Source organism: Piliocolobus tephrosceles, chromosome 12, assembly GCF_002776525.5.
Source record: "Piliocolobus tephrosceles isolate RC106 chromosome 12, ASM277652v3, whole genome shotgun sequence".
NCBI classification, from domain to species: domain Eukaryota; kingdom Metazoa; phylum Chordata; class Mammalia; order Primates; family Cercopithecidae; genus Piliocolobus; species Piliocolobus tephrosceles.
This window is the reverse complement of record NC_045445.1, coordinates 82,951,232-82,972,524: the sequence shown is the minus strand read 5'-3', so window position 1 is coordinate 82,972,524 and position 21,293 is coordinate 82,951,232.

Below are 21,293 nucleotides of genomic sequence, written 5' to 3'. Positions count from 1 at the left end.
TTTGCTAGTCACTAGTGTTATTATGCCCTGGCTATGTCCTCAGGAGAGGTTAAGGTATAAATTAATATTTTCAAGACCTTACTTTGGGGGAATAAAATGCAATAAGCTTTGAGGTTATTGCATGGAGGAGGGGTGTGGAGAGGTGAGAAAATGGCCACAACTACATAATTGCAGCTAATTATATTTTTCAAATGATTTAATGGATATAATATAGCTAATAAAATTGCATTTACTTTTTTTCTGCTCAGATTCCTGATGGAGAAGGGTCAATGTTTTCAAATCATGGTTTTACGTACATTATAGTAGCTTTGTATTTTTAGAAATTCATTCTCTTCTGTCTTCAGGGATGCCCTCCAGCCCTACCCCTACCCTGCTTCCTCAAAGATGAGTCAGTTTGGGGAAGTCTTTTCAGATACCTCCAAACACTCAGAGTACTCTGTTCCTACCTCTTTATGGCAGCTACCCCTGAATACTACCGTAAGCTATAAGTGCCTTCTCTCCCTATTAGATGGATAGTGTCTTGAGTACAGATATAGATTCAAATATCTACCCTGCCACTTATTACCTGTGTGACTTTTAGCTGGTTAGTTAACATCTCTGAGCCTCAGCATCCCCTTCTATGAATGGATAACATTGTTTATCTCATAGGATTTTTGTAAGGCTTAAATGAGATAACATAGGAGTCTCTTATCACACTGACTGGCACAAGTGGGCCTTTGATAAATGTTAGTTGCCCCCCTCTTCCCCTTCTTTGAGGAAGTAACTGTGTGTTTTTCAATGTAATTTTGAATCTCCAGCACAGGGCTTGGCACACAGTGGGCCGCAAGTGTTTGCCAAATTGAACTGTCAAAGAACTATGGTCATTTTGATTACAATGACATAGTGTAAAAGGTGGGAAACACTATTAGGCAACGCTGGTACAAAAACATTTGCAAAGTGAAACACAAGCCATGGCCAGCTCATTAATTTCTGTCTTTACTGTTTCAGTGCTAACTATGGTGTGTCCTTCTACCTCTTATTTACTCTTTTGTTCATATTGTACAACTGGCATACTTGTATCTTAACAATTAGCATATTATACACACTACGATAGAATCATATACTTATACTTTGTCTCCCTGACCAGATTATAAATTCATTGAGTACAGAGAATGTACTTTATACATCTTTGTGTCTCTTGCACCTAAAATAATGCTTGGCATCTACAGTACATGCTTATTCAATGTTTTCTTAACATTGGGCTGTTTTCACCTACTTTGGCATATCTACCTTTGGTAAGAAACTGCTTCCCTGATATGAATCATTTCTCTTCACTGAACTGAAGGTTCTTTTGAGGGTGGAAGCCATGTTACTCCTATAGGGCCCAGCATAACGTCAGGCCCACAGTGGGTGCTAACTGCATATTTAATTGACCCACACTGGTTCTTCCATAGTAGGGAGATGTCATTCCATATCATAAAGAACATTTCTGTTGAACTAAAGATTTACAAGATTCTCATATGGTCTCTTAATATTATACCATATCAGATAAAATTTGATTTCAGTACAACCAAAGAACAAATACAGTTTTCTTTCTTTTGAAAAAAGAAAAAGAAAATAATGTTACTGTTTTTATAAAAATTAAAAAGCAACAAATCACTCCAAATCACACCATCCCGAAATAATCAGTGTTAATATTAGTGCACATCTTTTCAGACATCTCTCTATGCACATATTCAGAAAAGAGATAGATGAATGGCTAGATAAAAGTGATTTTATGAAAATGGGATCATAGTGTGCAGGCTAGTTTTATTAAAAAGTATTGTTTAATTTTACTTGAATTTAGCAGAATACTGAAATGAAACCACAGGAATTGACAACCTTTGGATAAATATTATGTCACTTCAAGAGATATTGACTCTGCACTACAGAAGATAAGATTTTCACTGTTATACCTCCTCTCACCTCTTTCCCAACTTTCAGATTTTTATTAGTTATGTCTTTACTCTATCAATGTTGTTAACTTTTATATGCTGCTCTGCCACCAACATTACCCCAACAATTTACGGGGTGTATATATAGCATATAGTATAAATATGTATTCACTTAAATGAATTCAATGCTCTACCTCTATTCCTTTATTATGGCCTCTCTACTCCCAGATTTTTAAGTTTTATTTTTCTTCTGGTTGGCTGGATTACTTAGAAGGTCTTATGAATGCTGTATTTCTGAGTTCTGTTGGTTGCTTTTTTATTTGAAAAAATAGTCGACTGACTGGCTAGGTGCTCACGCCTGTAATACCAGCACTTTGGGAGGCTGAGGAGGGCAGGTCACGAGGTCAGGAGATCGAGACCATCCTAGCTAACACAGTGAAACCCAGTCTCTACTAAAAATACAAAAAATTAGCCAGGCATGGTGGCGGGCGCCTGTAGTACCGGCTACTCGGGAAGCTGAGGCAGGAGAATGGCGTGAACCCCGGAGGTGGAGCTTGCAGTGAGCCAAGATCACACCACTGCTCTCCAGCCTGGGCGACAGAGCAAGACTCCGTCTCAAAAAAAAAAAAAAAAAAAAAAAGTAGTCAACTTGGTATGATATATTTGAGTGTCACTTAAACTTTCTCTCAATATTTTATAGACTTGTACCATTGTCTTTTGATATAAAATATTGCTGTGAAGTCTAAGGCCCGGCTGATTTTTCCTTCATGTAAAAATCTTGCTTTTTTTCTGCCTATACATCTAAATAATTATTTGTTTATCCTTAATGTTCAAAACCTTACTTACCATAGGTCTCAACTCAGGTTACTCTTAAATTTTTTCTAGAGCATAGTATGCCCTTTCTGTCTACAGATTCACTTCTTTAATTTCAGAGAAATTTTCCTCTATTATATTCCTATATTCCTTTTCTGTACAATTTGTTGGCTTCTCCATAGACTTTAGGGATCCTAACCAGCCTAGTGAGATTGTCTTCTTTTCCATAACTACTGTCCTGTCTATGATTGAATTAATCCCTTTGTCTTTTACCTTTGTTTCACTATGATTATCACAATAGTTCCTTTCATGTCAGTGATTTTATTTTCAGTCATGGCTATTTTGTGCCATGCTGTTTCTATTTAATTTATGTATTAGTCTGTTTTCATGCTTCTGATAAAGACTGGGAAGAAAAAGAGGTTTAATTAGACTTACAGTCCATGTAGCTGGGGAAGGTCTCACAATCATGGTGGAGGGCCAAGTGCACTTCTTACTTGGCAGTGGCAGCAGAGAATGAGGGGGAAGCAAAAGCAGAAACCCCTGATAAACCCATGAGATCTCGTGAGACTTATTCACTATCACGAGCATAGCATGGGGAAGACCAGCCCCCATGATTCAGTTACCTCCCACTGAGTCCTTCCCACAACACGTGGGAATTTTGGGAAATACAATTCTGGTTGAGATTTGGGTGGGGACAGAGCCAAACCATATCATTCCACCCCTGCCCCTCCCAAATCTCATGTTCTCACACTTCAAAACCAATCATGCCTTCCCAACAGTCCCCCAAAGTCTCAATTCATTTCAGCATTAACCCAAAAGTCCACAGTCCAAAGTCTCATATGAGACAAAGTAAGTCCCTTCTGCCTATGAGCCTGTAAAATCAAAAGCAAGCTAGTTACTTCATAGATACAATGGGGGTACCGGAATCGGATAAATATAGCCATTCCAAATGGGAGAAATTGGTCAAAATAAAGGGGTTACAGGGCCCGTGCAAGTCTGAAATCCAGCAGGGCAGTCAAATTTTAACGTTCCAAAATGATCTTTTCTGACTCCAGGTCTCACATCCAGGTCATGCTGATGCAAGAGGTGGGTTCCCATGGTCTTAGGCAGCTCTGCCCCTGTGGCTTTGCAGGATACAGCCTCCTTCCCAGCTGCTTTCACAGGCTGGCATTGAGTGTCTGTGACTTTTCCAGGCGAACGATCAAAGCTATTGGTGTATCTACCATTGTGGGGTCTGGAGGATGGTGGCCCTCTTCTCACAGCTCCACTAGGCAGTGCCCCAGTGGGGACTCTGTGTGGCGGCTCCAACCACACATTTCCCTTCAGCACTGACCTAGCAGAGGTTCTCCATGAGCGCCTTTGCCCTTGCAGCAAACTTCTGCTTGGGCATCCAGGCATTTCCACACATCTTCTGAAATCTGGGCGGAGGTTCCCAAACCCCAATTCTTGACTTCTGTGCACTTGCAGGCTCAACACCTTGTGGAAGCTGCCGAGTCTTGGGGCTTGCAGCCTCTGAAGCCATGGCCTAAGCTCTATGATGGCCCCTTTCAGCCACAGCTGGAGCGGCTTGGATGGAAACCATTTTCTCCTGGGCCTCCGGCCTGTGATGGGAAGGGCTGCCGTGAAGACCTCTGACATGCCCTAGGGGCATTTTCCGCACTGTCTTGGGGACTAACATTTGGCTTCTCGTTACTTATGCAAATTTCTGCAGCTGGCTTGAATTTCTCCTCAAAAAAATTGATTTTTCTTTTCTACTGCATCGTCAGGCTGCAAATTTTCTGAACTTTTATGCTCTGTTTCCCTTTTAAAATAGAATGCTTTTAACAGCACCCAAGTCACCTTTTGAATGTTTTGCTGCTTAGAAATTTCTTCAGCCAGATGCCCTAAATTATCTCTCTGAAGTTCAAAATTCCACAAATCTCTAGGACAGGGACAAAATGTCGCCAGTGTCTTTGCTAAAACATAACAAGTCACTTTTGCTCCAGTTCCCAACAAGTGCCTCATCTCCATCTGAGACCACCTCATCCTGGACCTTATTGTTCATATCACTATCAACATTTTTGTCAAAGCCATTCAACAAGTCTCTAGGAGATTCCATACTTTCCCACATTTTCCTTTCTTCTTCTGAGCCCTCTGAACTGTTCCAACCTCTACCTGTTACCCAGTTCCAAAGTCACCTCCACATTTTTGGGTATCTTTTCACCAATGCTCTACTCTACTCGTACCAATTTACTGTATTAGTCTGTTTTCAGGCTGCTGATAAAGACATACCTGAGACTGGGAAGAAAAAGAGATTTAATTGGACTTCCAGTTCCACATGGCTGGGGAAGGTCTCATAATCATGGTGGAGGGTGAAAGGCATTTCTTACACGGTGGCAACAAGAGAGAATGAGGAGGCAGCAAAAGTGGAAACCCCTGATAAAGCCATCAGATCTCGTGAGACATACTCACTATCATGAGAATAGCATGGGAAAGACTGGCCCCCATGATTCAATTACCTCCCACTGGGTCCCTCCCACAATACATGGGAATTCTGGAAGATACAGTTCAAGTTGAGATTTGGGTGGGCACACAGCCAAACCATATCAATTTATTAATGCTGAAATGCTATTGGTTTGGTTCTTACTATATTTCTTTAGTTCTGCCATCTCCTCATTCAGTTATTATCTTGTCTTTGAATTCTTATTTATTGAATCCATATTTTATTGAGTTCTAACACTGAAAAACTCAGAGCATTCTTATGTTTCTTGGTTTGTTTTCTTCCACATGTTTTTCTAAGTGAATTTTGAAATTAGGATCATTGTAACTTCACATACAGTTTTAAGAAATAATACAGGGAGATCCTATGTAACTTTTGTTCAGTTTTCCCCAAAGATAATGCATCTTGCGAAAATATAGTATAAAATTGCAACCAGGATATTGACGTTGACACAATTCACCCATCTTATTCAGAAGTCCTCAGCTTTATTTCTAGTCATTTGTGTGTGCAAGTGCATGAGGATGCATGTGTGTGTGTGTGTATGTGTGTGTATTTAATTTCTATGCAATTTATCACCTGTGTAGGTTTATGTATCCACCACCACAGCCAGGATACAGAACAATTCCAACACCACAAAAATTCCTTGTATTGCCCTTTTATAACCACACCCTCATACCTCCCATTTGACCCTCACCATCCCTAACCCCTGGAAACCACTAATTTGTTCACCTTTAGAACTTTGTCATTTTGAGCATGCTATATAAATGGAGATATACAGTATGTGACCTCTATGGACTGGCTTTTTTCACTTACTATTTCCTGGAGATGTATACAAGTTATTCCATGATCAACAGTTTGTTTTTTTTAGATTGCTGAGTAGTACATGCCATAATATGGATGTACCACAGTTTGTTTAACCATTCACCCATTGAAGTACATCTGGGTTGTTTCCAGTTTTGGACTATCATGGGGAAAGCTGCTATGAGCATTTGTGCACAGGTTTTTGTGTGACTATAAATTTTCATTTCTCTGGGATAAATGCCCAAGACTGCAATTGCTACTCCATATGGATTTAATCTCTTGTTTGCATGCTATGTTTTTTCCTTTTTCTCCTTTGGTTGTGGTGGTATGTTGGCATAGTAGCCATGCCATTTCTTTCCCCGTTTGCCTGTGCTTAACATGGGCAGGTCTGGCCAGAACTTCTATTCGCTTTGATATAATTTGATTTAATTCTCCATGACACCTTTCCTAGCTTATCTAGGACCCTTTTCTATTCCCCTCCAAGGTCTTATTTGAAAGCAGAATGTTCTGTTCAATTCATTGTTCTGTAGCCTTCAGATAAACTCTGTGAAGGGAAAAGATCAACTAAGGCTGGCCCCTCTTTGCTGAGGGGCCGGAACTCTTTTCTCTGTTTTCTGATGTTTTGCTAAATGTCCATAGATGTCCCACTTCCACTGGCCAGTGGCATAGTCCACTCCCAAAGCTTTGGCTCAATACTTCTAAGAAACAGGGAAATAGGGAACCTCAAGAAAATGGCAAGCCCTGGCAGCCCTGCCTGCTTTGGCTGAGATATTGCAGTAATCTGTTAGAGCTTCTCCTCTTGAGGACATTTTCTGGACTCTTCTCTAAATACTCTGTTTCTGAACTCCTCCCCCTCCATCCCACAGTCCTGTTGACCATTCTCCAAATTGGTGGATTTCAGTGATGGATAACTCACAGGAGTTTGTTGACTTGTTTTTTTCCCTAAGTGTTGCTTCTAGGGGTGGGAACAGAGTTAGGAACATTGTAGCAATTCCCCAGGCCCCTTAATTTTCTTCTCTGGCTGCTGCCTTTGGGAATTTATAGTTTGAAGTTTTACTCTTTTCCTTGTTTGCTGTTGTTGAAATCGCTAGCATCTTTCTAATTATGATTTTGTGTGTGTGTGCATGTGTTCATTTTATTAGATATTTGGCAGTGGTGGTGAGAGGTGACAACGTGCTAGCAGCTCCCCCTCTCGGCGCCTCCTCGGCCTCGGCGTCCACTCTGGCGGCACTTGAGGAGCCCTGCAGCCCACCACAGCACCGTGGAAGCCCCTCTCTGGGCTGGCTGAGGCCAGACCCGCCTCCTTCTGCTTGCGGGGAGGTAGGGAGGGAGAGGCGCAGGTGGGAACCGGGGCTGCGCGGGGCACTCGCAGGCCAGCACGAGTTCTGGCCGGGGCGGGCAGGGGCTTGGCGGGCCCGCACATGGAGTGGCCGGCCGGCACCGCCGGCCCAGGGCAGTGAGAGGCTTAGCACCCTGGCCAGCAGCTGCAGAGGTTGTGCCGGGTCCTCTAGCAGTGCCGCCCGCCAGCGCCGCACTCAAATTCTCGCGGGGCCTTAGCTGCTTCCCCGGGGCAGGGCTCGGGACCTGCAGCCCGCTATGTCTGAGTTCCTCCCCTGCAGTGGACTCCCACGCGGCCTGAGCCTCCCCGACGGGCGCTGCCCCCTGCTCCATGGCGCCCGGTCATGACAGCCCAAGGGCTGAGGGGTGCAAGCCAGGCTGGGAACCGGCAGGCAGCTCCCCCTGCAGCCTGGGGCAGGATCCACTGGGTGAAGCCAGCTGGGCTCCTGAACTGGATAGGGACTTGGAGAACTTTTATATCTAGCGGGAGGATCGTATGTGCACCAATCAGCACTCTGTGTCTAGCTCAAGGTTTGTGAGTACACCAACTGGTATTTTGTATCTAGCTAACCTAGTGGAGACTTGGAGGACTAGCACTCTGTGACTCTGTGTCTAGCTCAAGGATTGTAAATGCACCAATCAGCATTCTGTGTCTAGCTCAGGGATTGTAAATACACCAATCAGCACTCTGTGTCTAGCTCAGGGTTTGTGAATACACCAATCCGTATTCTGCATCTACCTAACTCTGTATCTAGCTAACTAGCACTCTGCGACTCTGTGTCTAGCTCAAGGATTGTAAATGCACCAATCAGCACCCTGTCAAAGTGGACCAATCAGCTCTCTGTAAAGTGGACCAATCAGCAAGATGTGGGTGGGGCCAGATAAGGGAGTCCGAGCCAACCAGAGGCAACAGGCTGGAGTCTGCTTCGAGACTGGGGAGGCTTTGTTCTTTTCCTCTTTGGGTCCATGCTGCCATTATGAGGTGAAACACTCACCATGAAGGTGTGCAGCTTCGCTCCTGACAGCGTGACCACGAACCCACCAGAAGGAAGAAGCTCCAGACACATCTGAATGTCTGAAGGAACAAGCTCTGGACACCCCATCTTTAAGAACTGTAACACTCACCGCGAGGGTCCGCGGCTTCATTCTTGAAGTCAGTGAGACCAAGAACCCACCAATTCTGGACACAGTGGTAGGAGATTGTGGAAGATTCTTCAGGTCAGCTTTATTCTGTCAACTTCTTCAAGAAATATCAAATGGTGTTTTCTTAACTTTTTCATGCCGAAGGGCCTGAAGCTGGAAAAGAATAGCCCTTTTGGGAAGTTACGGAAATGTAACAGAGTTGGGCAGTCACTGCCTCCAGGACCTGGAGGGGAGAACATAAGTTAGGAAGACATGCCATGGCACACACACACATGGAATTAACCTGGGACCCCTAACTTCATATGAACCTTTCTCTCCTTCATTCCCCTTATCCAACTTTCCCCAAGTTCTGTCGATTTGCCTCCAAATTCCTCCTCACGTGGAACTCTTCTTTTCTGTCTTATTGTCATTGTTTTTAGTCAAATCTTTGTCATATTAAATATTGTAGAAATCCTTTCTTCTGGATTTCTACAACATTCTCCAAACAGGGTTACATGCCTCTAGTTTCTTCTGCGTGCATGCCATCCTCCCTACACTGCCAATTTACGTGTAATAACACTTTGACACTTTTGACACAGTGTTAGTTTTCCTAAAACACCACTTTGTATATACCCACTGCTTTTGAAGGTCTTCAGAAATCTTCCAATTGCCAAAAAAAAATTTAAACTTCAGACTTCTTAACATGGCCTGAAATATTAAGAGCAGCTAATATTGATATGGTACTTACTAAATACAGGAACAATTTAACTCATTTTTACATATTGAATGATTTTATCCTCAAAACAAATCTTTGGGGTGATGGTTGTAATTATCCTCATTTTACATGTGAAAAAAACTGAAGCAAGAGAGGTCTCATATTTTTCCCAAGGCCACACAGCTAGTAAGTTGAGGAAATGGGATTTAAATGCTGGCAGTACAGCTCCAAAGTCCATTCTCTTAAGCCCCTCCACGACATTGCCTCCCTACAATGTCCTTTATCATCTGCCATCTTAATTACCTGTATAGCTTTATCACTCCCTCCTCACCACCCATGTACCTACATTCTGGCCACATCATGCTACTTGATATTCTGTGAACATACCATATTCTTTCATGGCTCTGCTTCTTTTTACATGTTGTTCTCTCCATGGACCACTCTCACCACCCCTTACCAAACCTGCTTGGTCAACTCTCATTCATCATTGTTTTCTCCTGCTCCTTTTTGCTAAAGTGCAAATCTAATTTTGCAGTTTATGGTTTGCCCTTCAGTGAGGCCCCATGACCTCTAGGATACACCCAGGTTTCTCAGCACAGTAGATAAGGCCCTGAAAGATCTAGCCCTTGCCCATCCCTCCAGCATTATACTTTCATCTTTCCCAGTCACACCTCATATGCCACTCATACCAAACTACTTGGAATTTCTCAAACACACCATTCTGTTCCATGCCTCCGTGCTTTTGTCCGTATTCTTTTTTCTGATTGGAACCCCTTGCCTATCTGGAAGACTCCTACTTTTGCTTCAAGACTTAGTGCAATCATCCTCTCTGTGGTGAAGCCTTCCCTGCCCTGCCCTGACCTCCTTTATGTTCCTTGGGAAATAACTGGTTATTCACTTCTCAGTGTCTTCCATGAGCCTTGTACATTACTTCTGTTACAGCATTTATCACACCATTGCACAATTATTTTTGTGGTTTTTTTATTTTTCAGACTGGTTGTATCTGCTTCAAATGCACAATATTTTTTTACACAGCTATCCCCTTTATTAACTTTCTTGAGGGAAATGATAGTATTTTTATTTAAAATTTACTCTCACTTGTATCTGGCACATAAATGGCACATCAGCTTTCATTCTGGAGGAATAAATCTTAATAGCCCCAGTGTCTAACACAGTGCTAGGACACAGTAGGTTCTCAATAAATATCTGTTTAGTTAGCAAATAAATGTGTAAGCTTTTATATTACTGTTATTTGCTCTCCTTCTAGGCACTTCTTACTTCTTCAAGCAGATTCTTTAGTGGGAGCTCCCAGGGCTCTGAGCTAGCTTGTGAGTCTATTTTCCAGTGTAAAAGTTTACCTGGAAGGGAATAGCATGACCTTAGACAACATGGCTAGAGGAAAATGGCTGGGTTAAGCTGGGAAGAACAGAGCAAGGTAGAACATTTGCCAGCACCTAGCAGGTTTTGGTGTGCTAGGGTAGCTCTGCAGATATGGCTAACTCTTCTTAAGGCAATGCTTCCCAAACCTGAGTGGACAACACAATTGTTGGGAAATAATTCTCCATGGTGCCTGCATATCTTGTGAGTAGTGGCACTGACTTTCTTTGTTACAGACTATATTTTCAAGGGTGTTTGTACAGAAAACAGCCTTGGAAGACAGAGATGGTGTCTCCCTCCAAAACAAAGAGCAGGCTTGTTTCTGTCCTGCGTAATAAAGATAACCTTTCCTTCTAGGGTAAAGGTTAGGCAGGCTTACTATCCATTATAAAAGAAGTGGGAGTTGAACAATGAGAACACATGGACACAGGGAGGGGAACATCACCCACTGGGGCCTGTTGGGAGGTGGGGGGCTAGGGGAGGGATAGCATTAGGAGAAATACCTAATGCAGATGACGGATTGATGGGTGCAGCAGACCACCATGGCACGTGTATACCTATGTAATAAACCTGCACGTTCTGTACATGTACCCCAGAACTTAAAGTATAATAAATAAATTTTTTAAAAAGATTTAGGTTTGTTAAGCTTGGGTTTTCTCTTGCTTTTTTATTATTTATTTATTTATAGAGATAAAGTCTCACTATGTTGCTCAAGCTGGTCTCAAACTCCTGGGCTCAAGTGATCCTCCCTGCCTCAGCCTCCCAAAGTGCTGGGATTACAGTCGTGAGCCACTGCCCCCAGTCAGTTTCCTCTTCTGTAACACAACCCAGATGCTTGCATTACCTGGCCCTCTTCAAGTCATCCTGTGGGAATTAGGGTACAGGAAACTGGCACACATGCTGATACTCTGGATATTGCTTCTGCTGTAAATAATAGTAACAACTGTAATGACAGGCCCACTGGCTCACACCTGTATCTCAGTGCTTTGGGAGGCTGAGACCAGCCCAGGCAACATAGCAAGACCCTGTCTCTAAAAAAAATTTTTTTTAATTAGCTGGGCATGGTGGTGCATGGTTGCATTCCCAGCTACTCGAGAGGCTGAGTTGGGAGGATCTCTTGAGCCCAGGAGTTTGAGGCTACAGTGAGCTATGATCGCGCCACTGCACTGCAGTCTGGGTGACAGAGCAAGATCCTGTCTCAAAAAAAAAAAAAAAAAAAGATAATAATAATATTACATTATTATTTAATAATGATAATAACTCCTGTCTCTGACCCAGGAGTTTTATATCTTCTACAAGTATTCATGAAATCATGACAAGATAACTTGTTAGCTTGCAAGTAGGACACAATATCAGATCCTTCACAGTTCTTGACAATAATTACCTGGAGAGCTTGTTTACAATGTAGGTTTCTGGGTTGTCCCTCAGATTATGATTTGATAGTTCTAGGAGGAAGGCCTAGGAATATGAATTTTTGATAAGTGATTCTGATGCTGGAGGCCTTTTTACCTCCCCTGAGAAACACCATCTTCAGAACTGTTAACTTGGATTTGACTATAGACTAGTTGAACATTTCTTTCTTTCTTTCTTTTTATTTTTTTTTTTTTTGAGACGGAGTCTCGCTCTGTCATCCAGAGTGCAATGGTGCCATCTCAGCTCACTGCAACCTGTGCCTCCTGGGTTCAAGTGATTCTCCTGGCTCAGCCTCCTGAGAAGCTGGGATTACAGGCACACACCACCATGCCAGGCTAATTTTTGTATTTTTAGTGGGGATGGGGTTTCACCATGTTGTCCAGGATGGTCTCGATCTCCTGATCTCATGATCCGTCCACCTTGGCCTCCCAAAGTGCTGGGATTACAGGCGTGACCCGGCGTGACCCACCGTGCCTGGCCCAAACATTTCTTCAGACATAGATAGAGGTAGTCATAGATTAACGTGTGAGTTCTTTTGACAATTTTTCTAGTTTAATATAAAATAGTTAACATAGAAAATATCTGCTCAATAGATTAAAATGTAAATAAATAGAAACAAAAATAAATTGGTACCTTCGTCACTAAACTCAATTGTTGAATCACGGCATAAATTAAACTTGAGCTTTCATTTCTCCTCTGATAAAAAAGTGGGAAATTGTTCTTATGCTAGATGACTGGTTCCTCCAGCCTGGGTTTCAACAAACATTTACTGAGCACTGATTGTATACCAAGCACTTATTCTAGGTGCCAGAAATATAGGAACAAATGAGACAAAGTTCCAGCTTTTGTGAAGCTTAAATTCTAGTGGAGAGACACAGACACTGAACCTATTGACAAATACCTCAGGTGTTTTCAGATAGTGAATAAAACAGAGCAGTGGGACAGAGGATGACCTGGTGAGTATTGAGGGGCATCTTAGCTATAGTAGTCAGAAAAGGTCTTGCCGGGGAGGTAACATTTGCGATATGATTAGAAGAAATTTTGTGGCTGTTGGTCTCTACCTGCCAGAGACTTGCCCATTTGTAGTAACTGAAGGTCTTTAGCCTTCATGGTCAGCCTCACCCAGCTCCTGCCAAGACGGAAAATATAACAAGAGCTTTTTCCCACTGGTGGCTGAAGTTCAGAATTAGCCTGATGCCCTAAGCACATGATCTGGTGTGTCTGAGGAAAGCCCTAATCTAAAGAACTGGGCTTCACTCATTTGACACATATTTACCATCTGTGTCAAAAATTATTCTAGGCATTGGGGATACAGCAGTGAATAAGAGCAGCCCCTACTCTCGTGGAGCTTCTAGTAGCTTCTGTGGCTGTATTGAACGCTATCTTCACCCTACCCCCACCAGCCTAGACCTTGCCCAGTCTGTCTTCTTAGGTTGAGAGGGGAACTAGACCATGTTCTCTTCAAACCAGATCAATCCCCAGAATCCAGAAACTTCTACCCAAATTTCTATGATTATCACCGCTGTGCAAATACTACTGTTCCTGGGCCCCAGACTCCAAATTGGCTCTCAAACCAGTACAAATAAGGCTTGAGTTAGCCTCATTACCTTGAACCCTGTAACTTGAACTTTTGGCAATCTCCCTTCTTCAGGTTGGGCCCTTCTTTCTCCCTATTGCTGCCTGCCAATCTACTCTGTCCTCTTTCCCTGTCAGGTCCCAGCATGCCTGTTGCTGTGGTTATGCCACTGACTCCTAGAACTCCTTCTAGCTTACTTGCTCATTGCCTGATGATCAAAGCTAAATGAAAACAAAGAAGATGGAGGCAGCAGTGCCTGCATCAACAGCCCTTCTCCAGTGAGAGATTCCTTCCAATCAGGAAGAGGTTGCTCTGGCAACCACCAGACTTCTCTCTTCTAACTTACTCTAATCCCTCTCTTATCAATTTTCTGTTACAATTGAATGAGTTTCTTTTCTGAGACAAGTTTCTCAACCATTTTTATAACCTGCTTTGTGGCATCAATTAGCCTTTTCTTAAAGGGAACGAATTCTTTATCTTTCTGACAATTATTTCAGTGCTTATCATATGTAAGGCAGCATGCTGGGCCTCAGTGGTAGTTTTGAAGATGGAAATATTGTACAGTTATGATGTATGAGGGAGAGCACTGGATTTGGAGTCAGAATACCTGGTATTTAAAAAATCACTTTTTACATGTATAGAAGTCATACAAAATCATGACCAATAGCTAAAACAGCACAGAGAAACATAAAATGAAAAATAAAAGTACTCTTATTCCCATTTTTCACATACAAGTAATGTATTTCTGTGTTTCAGTAATTTCCAGTACATGTACAAGCTTCTGTCTTTCTTGGTTTTCCCCACAAATGGGATCACTACCATACATACTATTCTGCTCTTTGACTTTATTTTTACTATTTATTGAGCATTTTTTCGATCAGCATATATCTTCACATTCTCTTTGATGGTTGCATTGTATGGATGTACAATCCACTACTGCTGGCCATTTATGTGTCTGAATTGTTTTTATTACAATGACTTTACAATAAATATTTTGGTACACATATTTTGGTAGAAGTGGTAGTATTTGTATTGGATAAATTTTTAGATGAGAAGCTACTGGGTTGTAAGTGTACGCATTTAACATTTTGAACATATATTGCTAAATTGCTCTTCTAAACAATTGTATCAATCTATCGTCTTGACAACAGTATATGAGAGTGACTATTTGCCAAGAAAACCTGATTCCATTACTTTCTAGTAGTGCAACGTTGGGCAAATTACTTAACCTAGTTGAACTGCCATGACTTCTCTGTAGAATGGAGATGACAGAGTCTTCCTCACACAACTGTAAGGATTAAAATTAAATAGGACAGTCTCAAAAAATTAACATAGAGTTATCATGTGACCCAGTAATTCCACTCCTAGGTATGTGCTCAAGAGAAATGAAGGTATATGACCCCACGAAAATTTGCACATGAATATTTATATTGCCACATTATTCATAATTGCCAAAAGATAGAAACAATCGGATGTTTATCAACTATACAAACACACACACACACACACACACACCCCATATATAGATATAAATAATGTGCTATATCTATTTAATTAAATATTATTTGGCAAAAAAAAATGAAGTACTGATATCTGCCATAACACAGATGAACCTTGAAAATATGCCATGTGAAAGAAGCTACTCACAAAAGGCCACATATTGTATGAGCCCAGTTATAAGAAGTGGACAGAACAGGCACCTCTATACAGACAGAAAGTAGATTAATTGTTGTTGAGAGCTGGGGAAAGGTTAGTGGGGGAAAATGAAGAGTGATTGCTAATAAGTATGGGGCTTCTTTTTTGGGGTGATGAGAATGTTTTAAAATTGGTTATGGTAATGGTTGCACAACTCTGTTACTATACTAAAATATTGATTTTTATACTTTAAATGGATAAATTTTATGCTATATGAATTATATCTAAATAAAGTTCTTATATAAAAATATTAAATGAGATAATACTTCTGCTTCCAGCCAAGATGGAGTAATAGGTACCAAATTTACCTTTCTACTTGACACAACCTCCCTGAAAACTCCAGACAAAATATATGAAACAAGGGTTTTTGAGACACTAGCTATCAGGCAATGAAAAATAGTGATTCCTGAAAAATGAGAAAGAAATGAGATGAGCCCTAAGGTTGCCCAGCTTGCTGCCATGAGAGAGTTTTTAGGTTACAACACAATAAGGGTGATCCCAGGTAGATCCCAGCACACTCCTTGAGTTGAGAAGATGGGGGTGAGAGTAGTGGCAAGAGTTCATAGGTCAGAGTATTGAAAAGGAAGGAGTTGCACAAAAAGAAACTTTTGGAGATCTGCAAATGTTACCCCAGATCAGCATATGCATGTGAGGAAACTACCCAAAGCCAAGGAAAAAGCCATTCAAAAGGGTTAAAGGTAATGCAGCACTCACATGAGACCAGTAATAGTGTCCATACCCACTAGCCAGAATGGAATACTTCATAAGTCACAAAGCATTGGGTAGAGTACTCAGGAAGGTCTTGTCTCAGTAATGGGAGACAATTAGCTCTAGATCAAGTACTATTTCAGATTCACATAAAAAATTATACAAGTGAGGCCTCTAAGGGTCAAACTTTTTCCAAGTAACCCTACTGTATCCCAGAGCAAGCCTCAAGAAGATTTATAGGAACACAAAAATATCCAGCACACAGCAATGTGAAATTTACATTATCCAGCATCCAATCAAAGGTTACCAGGTGTGCAAACAAGGAGAACACAATCTATAATGAGGAGAAAAATAAATCAATCAATGGAAGCCATCCCAAAATGGACACAAATGTTACAATTAGCCAAGGACACATGAAAATATTTATTATTAACCATATTACATATGTACAAAGAATTAACTTGAGACATAGAAGATATCAAAAAGGCCCTAATTGAACTCATAGAGATGGAAAGTACAATGTATGAGATGAAGAATATACTGGATGAGATTAAGATCAAATTAGACATGGGAGACGATCAGTAAACCTGAAGGCATAGCAATAGAGCTATCCAAAATGAAACACATAGAGAAAAGAGAATCTTTAAAAATCAAAAGAAGCATCAGCAAGCTGTGGGACAACTTTAAGCAATGTAATACACATGTAATTGGAGTCTCCGAAAGGGAAGAAGGCAGAAAAATATTTGAAGAAATACAGCCAAAAATTTTCAAGTTTGATGAAATATATAAATCCAAGCATTCAAGAAGTTCAAAGAACCTCAAGAAACATGAAGAAAACCAAGCCAAGGCATATAATAATCAAATTGCTCAAAACCAGTGATAAAGACAAAATATTCGAAGCAGCCAAAGGAGAAAAATTTGAACACTCTTAAATGCAAAGTAAAATGTTAACAGCAGCCAGAGGAAAAAAGACACATTATATTCAAAGGAACAAAGAATAAGAGCAGACTTCTCATTGTAAAAATCGAGCAAGAGAACAGCGGAGCAACATCTTTAAAGGACTGCAGGAAAAATGAACTGTCAATCTTGAAATCTTTGCCCAATGGAAATAGTTTTCAAAATAAAGATGAAATAAAGATTTTTCAGACATGCAATAGCCAAAAGAATTCATCACCAGCTGACCTGCACTACAAGAAGTCCCCTAGGAAGTCCCCTAGGAAGAAGATGATACCAAATGGAAATATGGAATGAACCAAATGGAATGAACCAAAAGGAATGAAGGGCACTGGAAATGATAACTACATAAATAAATATACAAGATTGTTTTCTTATTATTTAAATCTATTTAAAAGATAATTGGATAGTTAAACAAAAATAATAACAATGTATTGTGGGGTTTATAACATAATTTAAAGTAAAATATATGACAAAACACAGAGGTTGGGAGGGGGAAATGAAAATATACTATTTTAAGGTGCTTATACTATTTTTAAGGCAGTAAGCTATAACTTAAAGGTAGATTATGATAAGTTAAAGATATATACTACAAACTCTAAAGCAACCACTAAAATAACAAAACAAAACTTATAGTTAATAAGCTGGAAAAGGAGGTAAAGCGGAATCACACACACAAAAATCCTCAATTCAGAAGAAGGCAGGAAAAGAGGAATAAAAACCAGATGGGACAAATAGAAAATAACAAGATGATAGACTTAAACCTGGCTATTATCAGTAATCACATTATATGTAAATAGTCTAAACACCCCAATTACAAGGCAGAAAATGTCAGATTAGATAAAATAGCAAGACCAAGTCAACTATGATGCCTTTTTGATGTGCCAACTTGGCTACACTACAGTTTCCAGTTATTTAGTCAAACACTAATCTAGGTGTTTCAGTGAAGGTATTTTGCAGGTGTGACTAAGTCCCTAATCAGTTAACTTTAAGTAAGGAATTTTATCCTGGACGGACCTGACTGAATCGATTAAAAGGCTGTAAAAGCAGAGCTGAGATTTCCCTGGGAGAGAGAAGAAATTCCACCAGTAGACCACAGCTTTGGCGCATATATCCATACAATTCCATTCTGCTCATTATCCTTCCTTCATGACTTCTTGCAGATAAAAGTTTCAGCCTGCGTCCAGGAGTTCTAAACTGCCTGCGATCCTCCCTTCCTGACTGACTGCTGTATAGATTTTGGATTTGTTTAGCCAGTTCTCACACAGTATCACAATTGTATATGTCAATTCTTTATAAAAGGTCTCTCTCTCTCTCTCTTCACTCCCCCCTCCACCTCTGGCCACACACATCCTACTGGTTCTGCTTCTGATGATAAATCATCTCATCATGGCTTTTACCTGTTGATATCAGTCACTCCAAGTCTCCTCTGTATATCCCTTTTATGACCCCATATCCCTCCTCTCCCCAACTTCTGAAATTCTTCCACTTTACTTCTTGGAATTCCTGGTCAGTCATCACCATTCCCCTGTATCCACAACTGCTTCTTTATACATTCCCTTCATTTTTGTGCTTAACTGAAATCAAATTATCCTCTAAGGTCTTCACTCGCTAAAACCCTTTTAAATGGTGCTGCTTTCTCTTCCTAACCTCAAGCACCACAGGACCTGGAGATGGAAAAGATCTCCTTCTCATTGTTGCTTCCAGAACATTCTCCCTTCCTTCTCAATAGTAACCCCCAGCTTTAAATCTCATGTCATCAGACTATACTATCTACTATCTGTACTCAGGGCAGTCAACTACTGATCCCAGATCACTCACCCTTACTCAAAGATTTTTAGCACTTGGCTCACTGTCACTCTCACTAACACTATTCCTATCATAATTCTTGGTCATTTTAGTAATCACATAGATTATCCTTCTCTCAGCTCCCTGACTTCCTCTCCTCTAATTATCTTGTCCTCCACCCTGCTTGAACTGCTAACCCACATGGTTGTATCATTGACTTTAACATTAGTAGAAGCTACTATTTCTTGGCCGGGCGTGGTGGCTCATGCTTGTAATCCCAGCACTTTGAGGGGCCGAGGCAGGCGGATCACCTGAGGTCAGGAGTTTGAGACCAGCCTTACCAATATGGTGAAACTTCTTCTCTACTAAAAATACAAAAATTAGCCGGGCATGGTGGTGGGCGCCTGTAGTCCCAGCTACTCGGGAGGCTGAGACAGGAGAATTGCTTGAACCCAGGAGGTGGAGAGTTGCAGTGAGCCGAGATCATACCACTGCACTCCAGCCTCCAGCCTGGACGACAGAGTGAGACTCCATCTCAAAAAAAAAAAAAAAAAAAAAAAAAAAAAAAAAAAAAAAAAAAGCTACTGTTCCTCTCTTTTCTGAGTTTCAATCATCCCAATCTGCAGCTACCACCTCCTTCTAACTCATTTCTTATCATTTCCCTATTCTAATGATATGTTAGTCCCAATGAACCTACTACTCCAACTCTCCTTCATGTCCACACTTCCCTCCATACTCTACATAAATACCATGCCCAACCATTATTTTTATTCCTTTCCATGTGTTCTCATTTCCCTTGCTCCTCTCTTACTTTTTACTCAAATGGCCTAATTCTAAGTCTGGTTAAATCCAACAGTCCACCTATCTTGCACCTGCATAATTAAATTTGGCTGGGAAACAGCACACACCACGCTGACTCTTCTCATCTTATATTCATAAGAAATACTGGTCTGTAGTTGTCTTCGCATGTAGTATCTTTACCTAGCTTTAGTATTAAGGTAACACTGGCCTCATACAATGAGTTGGGAAGGTCTCCTCCTCCTCCTCCTCCTCCTCCTCCTTCTCTTAAGATTATGTACAACTGACATTATTTCTTTCTTAAATGTTTGGTAGAATTTGTGAGTGAAACCATCTGGGCCTGGAAGCTTTTTAACTACAAATCACATTTCCTTGACGGATCTCAAACTACCCAGGTTACCTATTTCTTTTTGAGTGAGCTTCGATAATGTGTATCTGTCAAGAAATTGGTCCATTACATCTAAGGCATGTAGATATAAATTTGTTTGTATTATTTCTCTATTATAATGTCTGAAGGGTCAGCAACCATTAAAGTAACAAAACAAGGAGTTATAGTCAGTAATTAAAAACAAGACAAAATGGAATAATAAAAAATATTCAATTCCAGAGAAAACAAAGGGGAAAGATGGAAGAAAAATAAAATGGAACAAATAGAAAACATGATAGATTTAAATCTAAGCATACCTAAAATTACTTTAAATGAAAATTACCTCAACACTCCAGTGAAAAGGCAGAGATTGTCCAATCGGGTAAAAATGCAAGACCTAACCATATCTACTGCCTGCAAGAACCATACTTTAAATATAAAGACACAAATAGGTTAAAAGGAAAAAAAATATGGAAAATATAACATGGCAAGTCTTGTCAAAAGGAATCTGGAGTGGCTGTTAACTTCAGACAGTGTAGATTTCAGCACAAATGATATCGTTAGGAATAAAGAAGGTCATTTCATAATGACAAAGGGTTCCATTCATCAGGAAGAAATAAGGTTTCTAAATGTTTATGCAGCTAATAAAAGAGTTTCAAAATATATGGAACAAAAACTGACAGAACTACAAGAAAAAATAGACAAATCCATGATTCTGACTGGAGACTTCAATATCCCTCTCTTAAAATTTTATGGGATAAGGTCAGGTGTGGTGGCTCATGCCTGTAATCCCAGCACTTTGGGAGGCCGAGGCAAGCAGATCCCTAGGTCAGGAGATCGAGACCATCCTGACCAACATGGTGAAACCCCGTCTCTATTAAAAATATAAAAATTAGCTGGGCATGGTGGTGGGCGCCTGTAGTCCCAGCTACTCGGGAGGCTGAGGCAGGAGGATCATTTAAACCTGGGAGGCGGGGGTTGCAGTGAGCTGAGATCACACCATTGCACTCCAGCCTGTGCAACAGAGCGAGACGCCATCTAAAAACAAACAAAAAACTATTTGATGGGATAAGTAGAAAATCAGTAAGGATGTAAAAGATTTCAACAACACTATTGCTGTGGTCTGAATGATTATGTCCCCACAAAATTATATGTTGAAAATCCCCAGTGTGATAACATTAAGAGGTGAGACCTTTGGGAGGGACTTCACTCTTATTAATGGGATTAGTGCCCTTATAAAAGAGGCTTGAGGAAGCCCCTTTGCCTTTTCACCATATGAGGACAGGTAGATGGCACCGTTATGAAGAATGGGCCCTCATCAAACACTGAATCTGCTGGGTGTTTTGATCTTGGCCTTCCCAACCTCCAGAACTATAAACAATAAATTTCTGTCAGTCTAACAACTACCAACCAAATTAAACTAATTGACATAATAT